Source organism: Vidua chalybeata, chromosome 16 (assembly GCF_026979565.1).
Source record: "Vidua chalybeata isolate OUT-0048 chromosome 16, bVidCha1 merged haplotype, whole genome shotgun sequence".
NCBI classification, from domain to species: domain Eukaryota; kingdom Metazoa; phylum Chordata; class Aves; order Passeriformes; family Viduidae; genus Vidua; species Vidua chalybeata.
This window is the reverse complement of record NC_071545.1, coordinates 3,743,746-3,762,012: the sequence shown is the minus strand read 5'-3', so window position 1 is coordinate 3,762,012 and position 18,267 is coordinate 3,743,746. Positions and strand designations below refer to the sequence as shown.

Here is an 18,267-nt window from a genome sequence, read left to right as displayed (position 1 = left end):
CAAACAATTACTGTGAGAAATCACCAAGACATGCATTAGTATCTAATCCAACCTGCCCAAAAGTCAGTGAGTGGATGAGCCCAAGAGCATTGCTGGCAAAGGAACGGAGACTCAGAGAGAGCAAAGGTCTGAGGCTGCAAGGCAGGGAAATTGCCACTGGAGGTACATTAAAAAAAAACCTCATGTCAGGTCCAAGACTGAAAAGTCTTTATGATTTCCACCCCCAAGAGTGCAGAGGCTAATCAGAAAGGGTGTGTGTTTCCCTCCCACTGCCAGCCCCACAAAATCCTGTCCTTTCTAAACAAGACAAGGATTTCCTTTTCTTTTTTTGTTCTTTTCACTATTTTTGTTATTCCATGAGCACATAGCTCTGAGGGGAGCCTCGTTAGCTCCCAAAACCAGGATTAATTTATTATGGCAACTGGGGAAGAGAGAGCAGGGAACAAACATTTTCACCAAAAGCATCAGGATTGGCAGCCTACACATGGAAATGCTGAAGATTCAGATTTTTTTTTCCCGCCTGCATTCCAAAATTCTCAGTTTTCTCTTCTCCTCATTCTCTCTCTGTCACTACACCAAACGACACACTGCCCCATTTCCTTTAAGCAAAGCATCAGTGAAACTCCAGGGCACAGCACAGTGACAATGATCTTGCACCACAGAGCCTTCTGTTTGCTAAGTGCAAAGCAAAAATATTCCTAGAAAAATGTCATATTAAAAAAAAAATTAAAAATTACACTTTAACTCACATTTGACCCATAGACAATTCAGCTCTTGCATGGATCAATTATGTAAAGCCAATATGGCTAAAAGGCAAATCCTTTCAAAAATTTAATGAGAAACAGATACAGGATAAGGAGGAAAACTCATTTACCAATGATCCCTTAGCACTTACCAGAAAAATTAAGACATAGTACAAAACATTTTTTAAATAATTACTTTTAATTTTTGCTCTATTGTCTTTCAGTTTTTTCTTCAGAGACATAAAAATGATGATTTTGGATCAGACTCTGAACAGCACCAGAAACTTTCATCCTGATGTCTCAGAAGAAAAAACATTCCCCCACTTCAACCATTAAACCCTCCAAAGACTCACTAGGATCTCTGAGCACTCAGAAAACATCACTTTGCTCACACTTCAGCCACACTTCAGACATTTCATAACATCTGCATATTTATTTCCATAAAAATTAGGTGTTTCTGATTTTAGTTTTCAAGTTAAGCTACGCTGCTTGTCCCAAAAATCCAGATTTGACAAATTATTTGTATATTTTAATTCTGGCAGACCACATATTTCTTTTCACCTTTTTTTGACTATTTACTCAGTTGAATAGAACTGCCTATAGTTTTATAGGTGCTGCTCAGCAACAGCAGCAACTCTGTGCTACATTTAGATGTCCACTCACGCAAGCCTCCAGACATAAAAGTTTCATAAATAAATACATTTTCAAGGTGACTTTCTTTAAAACAGCTCAATTCAAAGATAACAATTTTTGCCTTCTGGCGCTTATCCTAAAAAATATTCATTTTGCATGAGTAAGTCCGTGTAAAAGGCAAAAAGATGCCACTACTGCTTTTTAAAATAGTTGGGGAATAAAAAAGAAAGGAAGGTACATATTTTCTAAATTCCTCTGTAGATAATGTCACGGGAAATTTGCTCTGTAACTTCAACTAGACAAGATGTTAAGGTCGGCCTTGGGCTCAGCTCAGAGGAGCTCAGAGTCACTGAGGCAGAGGATGTTCCAGGCTCTCCCTGTTCCTTGCCTTGATTCTCCCAGCAGGGTTTGCAGCAGCTTTGGTGGCTGCAGAGCAGAGGGGCTCAGAGCCCAGAGCTGCCAACTGCCCTGGCCTGGGGGTGCCACCCTGCCAGGAGCTGCTCGTGGGCTCACAGGCACCAAAGGAGAGAAACCTGGGGAGCAAACATGGTTCTGCCACTGCACACAACAATGGGATCCTTCCTTTCAGAGGCATGCCCTAGGATTTTAGCTTTATTTTTTCATATATTTGTCATCCTGCAGTTTTTAGTGTATAACTCTAAACTCCATATCCAGTGTGAGCTGCTGCTTCTCCACTTTGGGCAGGCACAACAAACACCTCACTGCCTGAGGCCTTGAGAGATGGAGACAAAAGTGAGTTGGGGGAACAAACTTGGGGTAAATTACTTCATTACCTGAAGATGGAATTGGAAGATTAACCCCCAATATGCAAATGGACCAAACTTATAAAAGTGTGAATACCCGTGACCCTTCATCCTTTTGGGTGTAGCCCCCGGGGGGCTTCCTCTGCCCAAAATCTACCTGAAGGCCCTTCAATAAATAGAACTGCTTTTTATTCCCTTAATTTTGTCTGCCCTCTGTTTTCAGATAGTTCCAAAAGGCATCAAGAGAGCCAAGTTAATTCGAGGCTCACTCCTGGGTAAGTGCAGGGAAACCACAGCTCTGCCTTCTGCAATGCCTACAGATTCACAGGGAAACACAGCCAAAACTCCAAAACACCCAAAGATGGTTTGAGAAGAAGAGAAAGAAGAAGTCATGTTGGATTGCATTCTCGCTTTTCCTGCTGACAAGCCCAACACAGAACAACACACATCCAGTGACATAACATTTACATTAATGGAGCTAATGCCAAAATCAGCACAGTGCAGCTCGACTGACAAGCTGGCATTAAATTAATGCATTGGCTTATACATGTGCTGCACAACTTGATTTCCTGGTATCATTGCTTGAATTAAGATGCTACAAAAATGGGGGAAGAAAGAGAAATACTTGTTTTCTTGTGGGTAGTGAACTTATTCTCAGCCTAAATTTATGAATGTTGTTTGGGAGCACATTGGTGCTCCTGGTGTCTCTGTTGTTGCCTGGGTACAGAGCTTTCTCCTCCTTCCAGGAGGTGTTTCATACCTCCAGTAAGTGCAGGTACCTCTACAGCACCCACAGATAACTCTGCCAGGATGTTTGCACATATACATTTATTGCATATATCCTGCAGGATACAGCAGCATTCATTCCACAATGAAATATGTGTTGGTGGCACTGCTGGTTGTCAGACAAAGTACAGAATTACACAGACTGGGAATTGTGAAATCTAACATTCATGGCAAGTCTTTTTTCTCTCTTTGTACCACACTGGAAACCATTATCTCTAAGGGAATGATGCCACAGAAAAGTTTACAAAAATGCTGCAGAGACTACCTTTGGAAATAAGGAAAAGTTAAATCTGTATTGTAAGACAGCATTCTTACATATTTTAGAGATCTCTCTAGATCCAGCAACTGCTTTCCCTTTTCTGGTGTTACCCAGTTATCCATGTTGTTAAACATAGATTTGAATCCCCACATTACTGGAAACCAGCTCCACTCCAGAAAAAAACACTGGTGTAACATTTTATATTTGAATTATTTTAACATTGTGAAGACAAGAGTTTTTCTAGCAGTTCCCTTTCTTTCACATTCCCTCTAGGCAATGTTAGAGCAAATTTCCCTCTTCTCATCTACTGAAATTCAATTCTTTTTCTATTTAGAAGGCAAGGGAGACAACAGACTTTCAAGAAGTATTTCTCTAGATTAGAATTGTTTGCATCTATTGTTGGCATCATACTTGCATTAAATATACATTCTACATGCAGTTGTCCCTGTCTGAATTAAACTTTACAGGAAAAGTCCATATGGTCATTGCTCTGTGTGCCTTAAAAAAAAAAAAAAAAAAAGGCACCAGAGAATGTAAAGAAGAGGGCCATTAATGAGAGTTCACCTCTTATTTTTAGTATATGTACCTTTACCAACTATTCAGAGAACAAGGTTATGGTTATCAGAGTATTATGACAATCATGCCAAGAAGTTAATTACTATGAAATAAATATACTGCTATAACTAATTTTCATATCCAGTTGATGGATTTTTATTTTATTCCTTTTTCCCCATGGAGTCGGTTCTCTCACAGATTCGCATGAGAGTCAGGTTTTCATGAGAGTTCAGATCTCATTTTGGCACCCAAACGAGAGCCAGACTTTGCTCAGAGCTCGGTGCCTCGCAGAACAGGAGCTGTGAGGAGCTGAGCTATTTTGAACATCTAGCAGCTGCTGTGTAGGTTGAGAATATAAAATTCTGCTCTTTAAAAGCCTGGCCTTACCTAACTAACAGTGTTGTAAGCAAGAATCCTAAATCTAGGAAATTACAGTTCCTTCTGCAGTGTCCTTTGTCCTGCTGAACACTTCCACTTTTAGTGCATTTCAAGAACTTTGCATTCCCATTATTGCCACCAGGCCCCTCGCTGCCTCCACGAGCAGCTCTGACCTTTCCAACACATCCTTCTTCAGGGAGGAAAGGTTATTTTTCTTTCCCTGGTTTAATAGTAGAGTTGCCTCATTACTGGCACCATTAGAATGTTAAAGTGAAATAATGCTCACATTTGGCTCGGGGGGCTCAGAGTGCTCTGCCAGTGTCACCCCAGGTGTCACCTCACCTGTCCCCACCCAGGTACAATCCTGACAGCCTGGAAAACAGAGCCAGCTTCCCTCTGATCAGGTGGAGAGTGCCCTCGTTCTTCCTCAAATTATGACAGCATCAAATTTATAAAAATGCAGAAATGCCAAGCGTTATCAATACCCTATTAATTTTCTGGGAAGTAATAACACCAGGGCCATTTCAGATAAAGAAAAAACCAGTCCAGAAATGGGCAGGCTGTGCTCGGCAGACCCTCCAATGGCAGCAGCACATTATTCACGTGAAGCACAGTGCACAGGCATCAGTTGTTCCTCTGGAACACTTAGCTTTCAGGATTGCTTTGCCATAGATATTGCCTTTCTCACTCCACCAGCTTTTGCTCCCTTCACCACCTTGCCTGCAGAATCAACTCGAGTATTTTTTTCAAAGCTTCCTTTCTTTTCAAATACTTCTTGGGCAAAATGCTTGGATTTGAAACCTACTTTTGCAAATGAAGAATTAAGCTACCACAAAGGATTGCAGCAGCCTTTTGATACTTTGATGATTTAATCAAGCTTACATTTTTCTACCCTTTTTTCTAATTTTTTGGTGTTTTTTGAGATGAAAGAGATAAAGTGTGTTTTCTGCAAAACAGTCCACCAATTCACATGGTTTGCAAGAGGCCTTAATTTCATAATAATGATTGAAAAACCACAAGTATTTATGTAAACCATCAAGAGCAGAGATACAATCCTGATTCCTGTCAGTAGAAAATGAAATATTTTAGAGACATTTCAAGAGAGTCTTCTAGAGATGTTTAACCAGTGCTTTAAATCTTTTTTTAAAGTTATTGTCAAGAGAAATTCAGGTGAGGTTTCCAGTTTGAGGCAACATTCCCAAATGCTTCATTTGGATTGCACTGATACAATCTTATAAGTTCAGGCAATGCACTTTGGTTTATGCAACAGCCCTGCAGAAAAAATAATATTTTGAAGAGATTTAAGATTGTCTTGTTTTTAAACATGAACTGAAAATCTCTAAACAAATTATATTAGCAAAATTATCACCACTACCAGACAGCTACATTCCTCATGTTAATTTCAAATATATTTTAAATTTAATTCCAGTTGTCACATAAACTATTATGCACATTTTGTAATCATGCATCTCTAATCAACTTTAGATCCCAAATTACATTTGTCTGGAAAGCTTCAGGCTTTGGATTGCACAGTCATGAAACCAAACCTTTGTGGACACTACGTTCATACAAGGTGGAATAGAGGCTGCTCCTCCCCTTCCCAGGCTACATGGAATTACAACTATCCTTTAAATTTTCATCAAAGAAATTGTATAAAAAGGATTTAGGAAGCGCTCTTCCTCCAAGCACTAAGAGGAAACTGAAATTCCTACAGAAGGTCAGGATTCTGCAGGTGAAGTGGAGCTTCTCACCCCTTCCCAAAGGCATGGGAACGGTGCTGTGGGTGCCCCGGCCCTGGGCTGTGCCCTGCAGTGAGCAAAGCCCTGGAGAGCAGAGCCCAAGGATCAAACATTCCCTGCACACATCGCAGAATTTGCTTTGCCCCTTCCCACCAGCAGACTCCTCTTGCACACTCCCTGAAGGACCAGACTGCACTGAAGGGAAATTGAAGGCAAAAAAATGTCATTTATTAATTTGCCACTTTTCCCCCCTCTCTTCTTTCTTGGCAATCAGCTGTGATACATAACCTGAATTTTAATACCAAATTACAAGAGCGCTGTGTAAATGGCATACTCAAAAATGCAGACTTTCCCTTTTCTTTTAGGTAAAATTAAGCTAATCTGCTTTGACAGAAGAGGGCTCTTTGGAACCACCTAGTGAGTCTCCCAAATATGAAGCAGTAACTCAAATGTCAATTACTTTTCCAACAGTAGACAAATTGCTGGCACACTAATGCAATTTAAGGACAATAATTAGATAACAGGACTACAGAGTGTACCAGGTGACAGAGTTTCTGAGATAATAGAATCTAGTGTCCTACTTCTTAAATATTAACATCATTCCATTTCAGTCAATCGGTTTATGGTAATTTTAAAAGGGCAAAGCAAATTCTTTTTATTGCTAATAATATTGTGCTTCTCCAGCATTAGCTTTGAAGGTTAGCAATTTACAGGGTCAAACCTTAATTATATTATTTCCTTTTTATTTACTTTTCTTTTTTAATCTTTCCTCTTTGAAGTCTTTTCCTATTATAGAGATTTTAAAGCACTTTATTAAAAAAAAAAATTTGAAACTCTTGAAATGTGAGTTCACTGTGCTCCATAGAAACCACTGTGCCGGTTCATCCCAGCACACATAAGTAACATCTTTGTTAGACCCATCTGGAAATTCACAAACTTTTCCTATAACCACTTTCTGTTATAACTGCATTCTAGTCTGAGTGGTTTGGTTATGTCAGGCAATCCATGATGCCATGTGCCACTTCCAAGGCTTTGCAAAATAAATGCAGTCCAGTGGCACTCCATAAATATTCCAGGCAGAAGAAATCTCCCTGCTTTAGCCACAAGTACCCAGATCACTAAATTTGCATCATGAATTTATATTGGAATATTCTTCCTTTCCCACTTTTTTCCCCTCGTTAGTCAGCCGTGGAACATTTGTTTTCAACAAAGTCTGTAATTCTCAACACCAAACCTCCTTTCATCCATAAAACTAATGTCCCCTGACACAGTGAAATATCTCCACTCTGACCAGAGAGACTAACTCCTGGACAGGGGAGGAATTTACCTGCAATAATGTTTAACTTCTCAACAGAGACCACAACAAGAATGCAAATTTGTGCTCTCTGGGATTTTAAGTTTTGATGTGAATAGAGACAAAAATAAATGCTAATACAGACCATGAAAAGCTGTGTTTCAAAACATACTTTTTTCCCCCATCTTAAGAAAAATAAAAGCTTTAAGTGTTGTATTAAGAATGAGCCAAGGCTTTCAGAAATGTCTGTGCCAGTCTCCCAAAGCCATGCTTGCATTCTTTACAAGCCTTGTGCAATACAGTTTTACCTGTTCTGAAGGGATTTCTAACATGAAAATGTTGCCATACAAAATGTTGTACAGGTTTTGGTCCTATTTTGGGAAATATTCAATATCATAGCAGTGGTTTGCTGCCTGCCATGGGGTGGGGAAAGGAAAATCAGAAAGTATAGCAAAACATTGAGATAATTCTTTCTTAGGCCTGGGGAGCCTGTGAGCCTACAAAGCTGAGCACCCTGCCCAGGGATCTTGGGGTACCCTGTAAGAACAGGCTTTTCTCACTTTTTGGTCATGCACAAACCCTACTGTGATGTACCACCCATCCCACTGCCTGCACTGTAGCAGACAATGATCATGAACTGCCTTCACTGTGCTTTGTTACCCTGCTGATAATCACAGCCATGCACAAGGCACTGCCTGCACCTCCTCACTTCATCTGGAAACGCTTCAAACACTGATCAAAATACAGTACTGCCTGATACAGCTGTGTCATCTCTGCTCCTGATTCCCCTGGTTTTCCATGCAGAAACCGATCCATGGATAGCTGAACAAAGTATCCTGACATCACCTTGGTGCTTCTTTTCAATGGGAGAATTCATTTTGACTGGCAGGGAATATGGATCTGTGAAACCAGCAATGCAAATGCACCATGCTGAGGACTTGGGTATCAGAGTGATCATCTCTGCCAAAGACCTCCAAGAGCCTCAGCCAGAGCAACCAAAACCCCAAAAAAGCCCTTGTGTATTATCTTAGAACCCTGTGACAGAGCCATGGCTTCACCTGCCCCAGTCAGACTGGAACAAAGCCATTTGGAAAGAGCAGAACTGCTAAAACCTGCAGAAGGCAGATCACAACAGGCAGAGAAAATCTGGGGTTACTCTCCCATTACTTGAACTGCAGTTAGAACTCACATTTGACTTCAAGTGAGATTAAAACTGTCATGTCATCAGTACAGGAGGCAAATGAACAGCAATCCTGGAGGTGAACACTGCTCTCTGGCATCCAGGCACCTCCTGAGCTGCATTTGTTTATCACACCATGAATCAGGACAATTCTTGGCTCACAAAACACCTTGAGGGAAATTTCTATTAAAGGAAGTAAACAAACACGTTCACCAGTCCATAGGGCCTGATGGATTCACCCCAGAGCTCTGGAGGAGCTGGGATGTTCAGCTGTAACCCCTCCCTGTCATCTGCCAGTCTGGGGAGCTCCCAGCTGACTGGAAGCTGCCCAAGATTATTCCAACCTGCACAAAAGGGCTCGAGGAAAGACCCTGCAGCTCTTTCAGTCTATCCTCAGCACCTGGAAAATTTTATTTATAGAATATAGATTATACTGGATACTGCTGAGAGGCATTTAAAAGCAAGGAAAGGAAAAAAGCTCTGCCCACCCCACTTTCAGAGGGCTCAGGGGTTGGCTCAGGCACCTGTGGCACCAATCTGTGGATGTGGAGCTGGGAGCCTCTCACATCATGCTCACAGTGCAAAAAACAGAAGAAATTAAAAGTCAGTGGGAAAAAACAAAAAAACACACACACAAAAACCAACCAAACAAACAAACCAAACACGGAAGAGACTGGGGAACGGGTACTGCTCTGTGGGAATGCTTAGATTTGATAAACATTTATAGCTCAGGCATGCATAATTTTGAATCTGGTGCTTTTAGTAGTAAAGTGACAAAACATAGGAAGAGGGGCAGTAGGGGCATAAAAAGGGGCAGCAGGAAGGCATAAAAAAAAGTTACTAGGACAGCAATTAGTAGGGGGACACTTAGTGTAAGGCATAATAATGAGCAATACCTGTTAATAACACATTATATACTTTGCCTTTTTAAAACTTCATACAATTCCTTTAAATAGCTAACCTCAAACAGCTACAGGAAAAAAACAGAGATTGATATCATTCCTTTATGCATCTTTCCATTAAGCAAACTGAACCCAACAGACAACCTTTCCATGAACTTACTCAGTTCTGCATGTTTCAAGACTGATAAATCATTATTCATTCCTCTAAGCACAAGGGCTTTCTTAGTTCCTATGGATAGGGAAAAAACACTTTTTTGGACAATGAAAAATTCTGTCTTTATTCTTTCTCCTACTCGTTTCACACAGCCCTTACTCTGTGTCCCAGGATAATGAGAATTGAATATAAATGAAATAAAGGGACTTCCATCTACTTCTATGAAAAAAATAAAGTCTTTTTTTTTTTTTTTTTTTTGTAATCCAACATCTCATTTCAAAAAGGAAATAGCTTCGAGACTTGCATGCTTTTTAAAGTACATGTCTGATTCTATAATGGCAGTCTAAGAAAATCACACTCCTTAAAAAGAAAGCTCTACATTTATGTTGTTTGTAGTATTTTCTCTACCTCATGCTCTCCTTTGTTTCAATTATTCAATAAAAATGTTTTTTCCTCATTAAACCCTCCTGGTTTTAGCCTCCAAAGTGGAGAACATAAAATTTTCTTCATCCCATATTTATAAAAGCATAAACCACTGAAGACTATTTCTAGGGGTCTCTGTAGCTCTACCTACTACAAACACTCCCAGATCCTCCCTAACTATTCCATTCTGAAATAATTAAACCTTTTGGAACAAATTAAACACTGAACCTCGATAACTAAGAGCTACAGCAAAGAATCAAATTGTGCTTACATTTCTGCACATATTCTTTTATTTTAGTCCTGCCCTTAAAATAATTAAAACTACATTGCCAGAGCATGTTTCAAATGCTACAGCACACAGCTAACAGAACAAATAAATTATTTAGAATGCTACTCTTGTTTGCCTTTATTTCAGAATACAGTCAAATATTATTTATCCCCTGGCTGTATCAGTTTCTCTGAAACTTTACAATTGGGATTTACATCTGTGCTGAGACAAGCAGGTGAAATTGCTTCTGCTGTGGCATTTGTTAGCTCTGCATGGTGTTTCTTTCCATGGACACAGTGTTCACTACACTCATTCCCTTGCTCTCCAATTCCTGTTTCTCTCCTCGTTCAGAGCATCTCAGGAATGGCTGAGGTTGAAAGGGGCCTCTGGAGATCACAGTCCATCCCCCCTGCTCAGAGCAGGGCTTAACAAACCCAGAGAGCTTCACTGAGAAAGCTCTCCAAAAAACTCCTCAGCAGAAAAGAAATGAAGTGAGAGAAGATAGCCTGCAGTGCCAGGATAGCCATGGCAAAGACAGCGAGGATGGACCCGATTATTTCAGGACTGAAATGTGTCCCTTCCCTTTCCCCAGCACTGCACTGCACAGAAATGCTGACAGGGAACCCTGCAGCCATCTGAGGTGTTAGTAAACAGCAGCTCTCAGTGTCTCTTCTAGACAGCAAAAAGAAAATAAAAGTAAGAAAAGGAAGAATAAGTAGACAGAGGAGCAAAAATTAATCGAGTTCAGTAAGTGACCAGACAAAACAGCTGCAGGGGAAATGGAAACATTTAGGAAAAACTCCTAATGAATTCCATAAGGTTGTTTTGAGAAAGCACTTAGGCATATGTCACCAGGAGATACATCTCGAGGAAAAGTGGCAAAAGCAGCAGTTTCTCCAGCAGAGCAGGAAACAAGTTACTTGGCTCTCAGGAACGCAGAACAGCTGAAGAAAGGAACCAGAAAAAAAAAAGAGAAACCAGGATTCTGAAAATCTATGGCAGAGAAAAGAGGGACAGACAGGAATGGATGGAGCAACATGAGATGATAAAATGGGGAGTACAGAGGAGAACAAGATGACACAGTGGGAAAACAAAACAGGGGGCAGGGTTTACAGATGAATCTGAGTCCAAAATTTATGGAATTATTGTCATAAGATGAAAAAGGGGATGACACACACAAATAAGGAGAAAAGCCAGTGACTTCAAACATAAAACAAAGGTAACAGCTGCTCTCCTGTTTCACTAAGTTGGATCATTTACCACATCCATATTTCAAATAGTAATTAATTAAGTTGTACTGGAGCCAACAACAGCAGGGACTCTTTATTAATGAATGCATAGATCTGATAAACAACTGTGCTGAAGATGGATTTTACTAGTAAACTTTAGCACTACCATTTCCTATAAGAATGAATATGCATAAAACAGTGTCTCTGAAGATTTTGAAGGTATGAGAAGAAAGAATCCAGACACTGTTCTATCAGCAGCAAAAGTTCTATGGAATCACAACTGAATGATACCGAGTTCTGCAATGATATCAACTTCATCACACATGAACATAATTTCAGCATTTCAGAAAAAAGAAATTAAAAGCTATAAAAAAAAACAAACCACCCACCAGAAAACACCACTCCTCCACCCAAACAAACAAAAAATTATTTTTTTTTTCTATACCAAGCTTAGGAAATTGGAGCACTTCTCTGAGAACGATCAGAACTCCCTGGCTGCTGTTCAATATGCAAACAAGTCTAATTACTCCCTCTGGCTGGTACCAAAATGTTTGACTCCTGTCAGGGGCAGTTTTTCACCTGGAATCCTGGGTGAAGCTGTTCTGTTTCAGAGCTCCAGGCAAACCCAAGGAATGCACATGCAGACCTACCTCTCAGGAGATGGGCTGAGCACCTTTCAGCACCAGAGTCTCCTCAGCTCGAAACCACCCAGCTGGAGCCTTTGCACTGCTCAGTGTATGTGGGCACTACTCACTTTGTTGAGCAATAGTTGCTCCCTATTTTTGGAATAAGGTTCTACTTTCATGCTCAGAAAGCTGAGTTTAGCTGTAGGCTGCTATTTCGTTCCTTTATTAAGCATCCTTCAACACATTCAGTATCCAAAAATTTATGCATCGTAAAGAAGGAATTTGGATACAAAACTGGCTTTAAAGTTTATCCCCAAGTTTTCCAGAGCTTCAGCAATGGCATTTAAGTCACACATAAAGCTCAAGGAAAAGGTCATATTTTTCAGCTTTCTAGGAAGGAAGGAAGGACAGAAGGATGGAAAGACCCAAGTCACAATGGCTTAGTCATCTAAGCTCAGTGCCCAGCCACCCAGAGCAGAAGCAAGAAACACAAGAGAACCCTGTCTGCCTCTCTAAACAAATCTGTTTCACATTTCGCAGGCAATAAAAAAAATAAAAAGAAGAAAGACGAGTCAGTCTGCAGCTCAAAGCAGGAGAAAAAATAGTGAAGCTATAAAACACAGACTGCGGAGAATCAGTTTTCATCTTTTCCACCCACTTTGGGGTGAACAGGCTACAGTAGGCCAGAAACAAGAATTTTTACCGTGCCCTCAGCATGGCATGAAAGGAACCCAGCAATCCACACTCACATTTCATAGAGCACAACTGGCTGCACTTTCATTTCTGTTCTATGTAGCTTTCATACAAGACTTGCTATTATTACTTTTTTGTTCTGCAACAAAGCTTTTTCCTGCATTATTCTTTCTCAGTATCACCCTGTATTTATTAATTGTTAATTTACACTATCCATGACAACAATTCTGGGTATAATCTGATCAGCAAAAATCCACTTAAACCTAGTGTCATGCCCCACACAGCCTTTCATCAAGATTATTAGCATTTGTATTTTATCAACCCCCGAGAGGCTCTAACCAGGATCACAGTCCCAGTGCCAGCACATCAGGAATTTGGAATTTGAGATAGCCCTGCCCGGGGAGGTGAAGTGGCACTGATTCCTCTGTCACAGGCACAGAATTGTGACACTGCAATCAAGTGATCTGCCTGAGGAAACCAAGGATGCTGCTAAGAAAGATTAGATTGAAATCTAAAATCCTTGACACCTAGCTAAGTACACATGACAAGACTGTGGAGAATGCTGGATCTTTGCACCTTTCTCTAATAAAACCTGAATGTAATCTAAATAGATTTATACCATCTGCCTCCTGAAATGAAATGGATATGAATTTGTATTTTCTAGCCTACTTCTACTATTGACTACTTGCCCTTATACTTCTAAAGCTGAACACAGAGTGAAGGTATTAAAACCAATAAAATCCTTATTTCTATCCTTTGAGATTGCATAGTAACACCCATCAATATTAAACCTTCACTTAATACCAACCATCATACGAAAATTGAAATTCCAGCACTCTTGATGCAAGTATTTATAGCAAACCTTGTGAGAGAGCTGCTAGCTGGACTAATCCTTACCCTGGCATTTTGGAATATGGACCAGAAGTCTCTCCAGCTGCTTTCTTATGAGCCACAGCGTTGGTGAGGTGGCAGGAAAAAGGGAAGTGTGTGCATCCACTGAAATCAGAGGCAGTAGTTCCAGGCTGATATCACATTTTAAGAATATCTTGGGTACTTTCAGTGCAAAGTTCTGTCATTCCCTCAGTGCACACATCCTCATCATCCAGCAATCTTAACAGGAGAAATCGTGACTAATGGAGCACACAGCAGAGCTTCAGAAATCTGCCCTGTAAATCAGAGCTAGAATGAACAGTCACTGCTATTGGAACCCAGAGCTGGGGCCATTTGCAAGGAAGTAAAGCCAGATGGGGATGCTTAATTTACTTTCACTTAGCTTTGGTGTTCTCTGCATAATTCTTGCACCAATCCCCTCAACACTCTCAGAATATTTTGCATAGGGAAGGACATGCTGGCATGCAACCCATTAATCTTCATATACCAATAGGCACAATGTGTGCCAACAGACACAACAACCCATCATGATCGAGCTTGTAATTTCTCAGCTCCTCATTTATTTTCAGCAATGGAATAAGTCAAAAGTACTGCTGAAAAGTGTTTGCGTTATTCAAATTACACTGTAAGCATTTTCCTTCCTCCCAGTTTTAGTGTAAAGGCAAAAAGATGTGGAAAAGAAAATAATTTCTGCCATTCAAAGTGCCCAGAGCCTGGACAAAGGCATGAGGACTGGCAAATAAATCAGGAATTTACAGATTCAACTATACCCTGATATTCTATTGCAAAAGTTTAGGTCTCAACTTTTCTATCAGCTTTCAATGTGCTACTTAGCTTCCTGACAGCGAGGAAGTTACTGCTGTGACTAAACTGCAGAAAGGCATTTTCTAAATGTCTCTGGACATGTGCATGGGGATACAACTATTAGATATATAAAAAACAGATCAATTCGCAAGTCTTAGCAACATTAAACAAGATGTTCCACTGTAAATATCTAACGCTAATAGAAAGATCACCCTGTTACATTTAAGAACAGATGTTTTGAAAGTAAAGATTTTTACATAGCCTCATACTCTAAAGAGAAAAAAGCTGAGTTATAAATCAGCACTTACTTTTATATCCTCTAATAAAGTCAAAGTCATTTTGAAGACACAGTTTTAAGAAGTTGATTTCAACACTGAACATTTTTCTTTTTTTTCTACATGCAGTTTCAGATGTTAGCACTTATACACGGGCTACAACATGGCACATTAACATCTAGCAGGGTTATAATTAGTCTTTGCTGATGTCAGATGAAGAGCACTCACACATTTCTATGCAAGGCTGCTTTCCATTTAGAAAACTTTGATATAAATCATATATTAATCATTTTTTTCTCTAAACTTTATCCCATATCACTGACTTAAAAGTAAATAGTCCCCTAAAACAAGATAGCATGCACATTGTTAATACTTTTTGCTCAGAAGATCAGCCACGTGTAAAATAGGTGTATGTTCATGTAATTGGCTACGGTATTTTGCTCCATGGTTAAATGCATGATTTCCTCTAAGAGAAAGCCAGTGTGCTCTGCATCACATTTTCTACTTCATAAAGATCCAATGAGCTGTGACCACAGGCTCCCCAACTTAATGGAAAGTTCACTTGGTGACTTCTGAGTTTAAATTGTCCCTTTCTACTGTGAATCAATAGATTTAGAACACATCAATGGATCTCTTCCCCAAAAGCTTTAATCCCAAGAGATTTAGAAAGTTGATCTAACTCAGATTTACCACTCTTCAGCACACCAAACCCAAGGTCCTCCATCTTTATAATACAAATAATAAATAAAATTAAACATTTATACATATTAATAATTATAACTTGATAAATATTCATATATAAATATAAATAACTATCTATAATAAATAAACAAAACTGAATCATGAAGGCATCTCCTTGGTGCAAAATCACACACCTGCCCAGGTATTCAGCTATCAGTAGCTTTCAATATTTCTTTTCTAAAATGCTGGAAGCAGTCTTCACAAAGCTATGATGCTTTTCTAAATATTTTTTTGCTTCTCAAAATTTATTGCTCCCAACAAGAACACAAATATCTGAATAATACAGTAAATTCAATTGCATGTACATAAAGATGCAAAACACCCACATGCAGTTCTAGCTGAGGATGTCTACATCTTTGCAGCCAAAGAACTGTCCTTATATTAAACAAAATTTTTAAAGGCCTAATTTTTATTTGTTTATTGATTTTGTTGTATTTTTGGATGTCTACCTCAATCAACAAGAAAATGAAGCTAAATAAAATCAAGGCAGTGTATACCTAAAGAGTCCCACTTGAAACATTCTATATGGAGATGTAAGTCTTAATCAGCATTTTTAATAATTTCAGAAACCTTTAAAAGCCTATCACTAACCCTAGCTGTTCCTAGTCTAGGAACATCAGAAAATAAATGTAGAGGCTGTGTCTGAGTCAGGAAAATAAGGAAAAAGGGTGTGTGGTGGCACTGACATGCACAGTCTCAAGGCACCTCAAAAACACCAAATTAATGAACACATTCAAATAAATTTTGCCAGTGGATAAATTAAGATGGGGAAGTTAAATAAAAGAATAGAAGAATCAAGATAAGGGTTCTACACACACAGAGGTTCCCTTACAAGCAGCAGGTGCTTGGAAACTTTTGATGATCATCTCCAGAGACTTTTTGTCACAATCACTGGGACAAAGTGGAATCAAGAAAGAAGAGAATTAAACCAGGAAGAACCCATAGTGAGTGGCACCTGAGGTCAAGAGTGGAAGGTTTGTGTTCTGAGGAAGGGGAAGGACACTTAGTGCTCTTTTGGAGCAAGCTGAAACTTTTAAGACATTAATTGGCTCCAAAAGAGAGTCAAGCAATTCCTAAAAAAGGAATATGGTACCTAGGCCATCTTATAAAAGAGAATAAATTTATGAGAAATCAGCTTTTTCAAAGCACAGCACCTAAAATGGGAACTGAAAGCACCAGCCTAAGTGCAAAATGAGAACCACAGAAAAATCAATGATTCCAATTTGTGAAGAAAGCACAAATCAAATATTGTTAATATGATATATAAGCACAATCTAAACTATTTGTACTACACGCATTAAGGGTAAATTGCTTGAATAAATTCTATTTTTATGAAAAAATACTGCAAACAACATGCTGACATGTCAGGAAAGTAAAAATAATAACACTGGCATTATTAGTACTATATGCTATTTCCTAGTGATTTCCCAAGATCATCTGTTTACACTTCAAGCAGCTGTTTAAATCCCTTTTTGCCTCACCAAATCTAGTTTTGTTTTACATTCATTATGTAATTCGTGCAGTCTAATACTTACACTATTACTATAATCCTCACTTCATTGCAAACAAGAAAAAGAGGCAATGCTTTTCCATTCAGAATTTCAGGAGGTGTTGATGGTTTCAGCAGGCAACTGTGAATTTTGGGAATGAAAGTAGTATTGGTCACTGATTTTTTTCTTCCCTCTCAAAGCAAGTAGAAACTATCTTTTGAGAGAAAAAAAGAGCAATTGCCTGACACGGCCAAACAGAAGAGGAATATTTTAGCACACTAAAAAAGATCAAATCCAGCCCCAAGGATGAGAGAACAGCCCTTGTGAAGAGTCCTTCTACTGGCAGAAGAACCCAACTCTGCTTCTCAACCTGGGCTTTTCACACACTTCACATCATCCCCTGCACTGATCAACTCATGCCCCTCTGCCTCCTCTCAGCCTCTTTTTAAATTCAGGATGCAGAAAAAATCCTAAGCATTCTTTTGTAATAAAAGAGGTTTAGGGGGTTGCCTCTGTCCAACACCTGAAAGACAATTTAATTTAATAGCTCTGGAGGGCACATAGAGAATGAACTGTAACCGAGGGCATAAACATCTCCATCATGGAAATTATCATTGCAAAAGTATCTTTCTGACAATCTCACAATAATAAATAGATGGCCATGGGTTTGCTAAAAGATACATTTTTCTTCACCCAGGCACTGCTTCTTCCCAAAGGGTCTGAAAAGTAAGAACAGAAAACATGGAAAACAGAATGAAGAAGCTTAGCAGCTGCTGTCCACAGGAGTGTTTGACTAGAAGATGAATAGAAATAAAAGGTTGTGATTAATCTTGGAAGGAACAATCACTATGAGGGCTGCATTTTTAATATGACCCTACTTATTTCAGGTTATTAATTCTGCTTATCAAGTAAGTATGCCTCGTACGCAAATACTTTGTTTTCTTTTTTTTTGAATCATTAAAAATGCATCACAAATTGAAAAGTAAACAACCAGCTGCCACTGAAACACAGTCAGTTTAGAGCTTCATTCTGAATGGGATGGAAATAACCAGGGTAAATACTTGAATAATAAAAATGACTCACACTACTTGTAACACCATCACTTTTACTGCTTTTTCTACAACTTTCAAGTAGCAAAATGGGCTCAGCAGCTCAGCCTTCCTACTAAAATAAATACACAGGCCCATGTGTGTATTTGCAAACCCTTCCAGGACAAACAGAGCTGCAGAATAATTGGGGTCAGAAGGACAGGCCTCTGGAGGTCAATGAGCTCCAACTGCAGCTCTTGCTCAAGCTGGACCTACTTTTACAATGAGCTAGGTTTTCTCATGCCCTGTCTGGTCACGCTCTCAGTACCTTCAGGTACAGGAAGCCCCCAAGTGTCTCTGGAATCACTGTGAAGAGATTCCTCCTCCTCTCTCCCATTTCCAAGGAGCATTT

At 39.4% G+C, this 18,267-nt stretch overlaps 1 protein-coding gene and 1 long non-coding RNA gene across 4 annotated transcripts in view; one reads left to right on the top strand and one right to left on the bottom strand.

The window, feature by feature from the left end:
• The window catches only part of RBFOX1 (RNA binding fox-1 homolog 1), a 1,013,650-nt gene that overhangs the window by 688,591 nt on the left and 306,792 nt on the right, over window positions 1–18,267 (bottom strand). The window contains exon 1 of one of the 3 annotated variants that reach the window (XM_053957196.1): window positions 11,958–11,976. The exons of the other annotated variants lie outside the window; for them this stretch is intronic. The gene's annotated coding sequence lies outside the window, so the exon portion shown is untranslated. Of the gene's footprint in view, window positions 1–11,957; window positions 11,977–18,267 lie in introns of those variants that run through there. 3 annotated transcript variants of the gene reach the window in all.
• LOC128795989 (uncharacterized) lies at window positions 16,270–17,663 on the top strand. Its single transcript, XR_008433685.1, has 2 exons — window positions 16,270–16,311; window positions 17,525–17,663. It is a non-coding gene; the product is annotated as an uncharacterized LOC128795989 (long non-coding RNA).